The sequence below is a fragment of the Grammomys surdaster genome, unplaced genomic scaffold, assembly GCF_004785775.1.
Source record: "Grammomys surdaster isolate TR1022 unplaced genomic scaffold, NIH_TR_1.0 1166, whole genome shotgun sequence".
Lineage (NCBI taxonomy): Eukaryota > Metazoa > Chordata > Mammalia > Rodentia > Muridae > Grammomys > Grammomys surdaster.
Genome location: NW_021605585.1, coordinates 2,613,197 through 2,615,090, shown reverse-complemented (window position 1 = coordinate 2,615,090; position 1,894 = coordinate 2,613,197).

Sequence of the window (1,894 nt, the reverse complement as noted above, 5' to 3'; positions counted from 1 at the left end):
AGAGAGAGAGAGAGAGAGAGAGAGAGAGAGAGAGAGAGAGAGAGAGAATGAATACTGGAGCCATTTGTGAGAACTTTTAACCAAGTATCCCTTACAAGCAGTCTCTGTTCTAAGTTTAATTGTGTCCCTTTCAAAATTAATAGATTGATATCTTGATTCTGAGTATCTGAGAATGTGCTACTGTTTCCAAGCAGGTTTGTTGCATAACAATTTTTGTCACACTTACTTTTCTTGTTGCGGTGACAAATATACCTAATAAGTTACTTAGAAGAGGAAGGGTTGGTTTCTAGAACTCCAGCCACTCATATTTAGAGTGAGACTTCCTGTCTTAATTAACATAATCTAGATAATTTGTCATAGACACACCTAGAAAGTTGTCTCCTGGGTGATTCTAGTTATTGTCACGTTGATAATCAATATTGCTCTTTCAAATCCACCCCTCATCAATTTGACACCCAACCATGCCACGTGTAAGTCATAACCTTCCATTTCTTGTCCCTGAAGGCTCAAGGGCATTTTCTAATGCAAAGTGCATTCAGTTCAACTCTAAAAGTCTCCATAGCCTTTAGCAGCCCTGAATCTACATCTGTGCCACTGGTAGCACACACAGACTCTCTCCTGGATTGGGTCCAGTCCAAATCTGCAGCTTCTCTCAACAGAAGGCCAGTGGTCCTGGCATCTCCATCATTCTGGGAGGGGGGCTCCACTGCAGCGTTAGCTGCTTCTTCCCAGTGTCATCCAATGGTCTCTTGGTCTTCTGTCCACACATCGCCTGGCCTGACTGGCTTTTAGAGACCTTGGCACAAGCCTGCATTATTTGCTCATCTTACATGATCTTCCATGCCTGCAAAACAGCATCTTGAAGAGTATGCTGCCAAGTTCTGCTGCAAGAATGGAACATTGTCCCTTTGACTGTGCTTGCATCTGAGAAATCGTCTTCCTAGGCCGTCATTTTGAGTGAGAAACTTCTTATGTAGCACTCTCAGTTCAAACTGCCATCTTCCAAATGACATTTGTATTTTCCCAAGAGGGAGCCTGTGATGGGCAGGGTCTTGCCATCAAGATGTTTTTACTAATGACTCAGTGCAGAGGAGGAGGCTTCCCCTTAGTGTTCCTGTCTCTTTAACAATTACAGCTGTTGTCTTCACACACTACTTACAACTCTAAACTCTCTTTTCTCCCACTAGACAATAAATTTTTCATATTTATTTGCTTCCTTATTGCTCTCGCTCACTATAGGCCTGGATCAGAGCGATGAGGCTCAATGCTATTCTCTCTCAAGATTCTTCTCTACCAACACATTAGTCCATTTCTTTTTAATTCAGCTCGATTCACATTCTCAGGACAAAACATAGTCAGCTTCTGCCAGAATAGAACAGGAATGGCCTCTACCTGAGGTCCTCATAAAAATCCTTACTCCTCCCTAGAACCTCATGAGCTGGGTCCCTACTGTCCACCTGTCTCAGCACTGGTCTTCTGATCTCCCACCAGTATGACCCATTATGTTCTGCTATAAGATCTAGGGCCCTAAGCCAAAGTTCCAGACATTTCCACATTCCTCCAACAAACCAGTTCCAAAGATGTAATGACCACATGGTCAGGTTTGTCACAGGCACATCAAGAACTACTTTTTAACACTAATGTTCTGTAGTAGTTACCGTTCTCCTTGCTGTGACCAAATGTTTAACAAAAAGAAAGATAAAGAAAAGTGAGTTTATTTCAGACACAGTTCAAGGGAGTATAAACTGTCATGTAGGTGAAGGCACAGTGGCTGGAGAACAAGGCATCTAATCACGTTGTATCCGGATAGGATACAAAGATATTGGAGAGCTGGCTGCCCAGTTGACTTTCTCCTCTCTCTCTCTCTCTCTCTCTCTCTCTCTCTCTCTCTCTC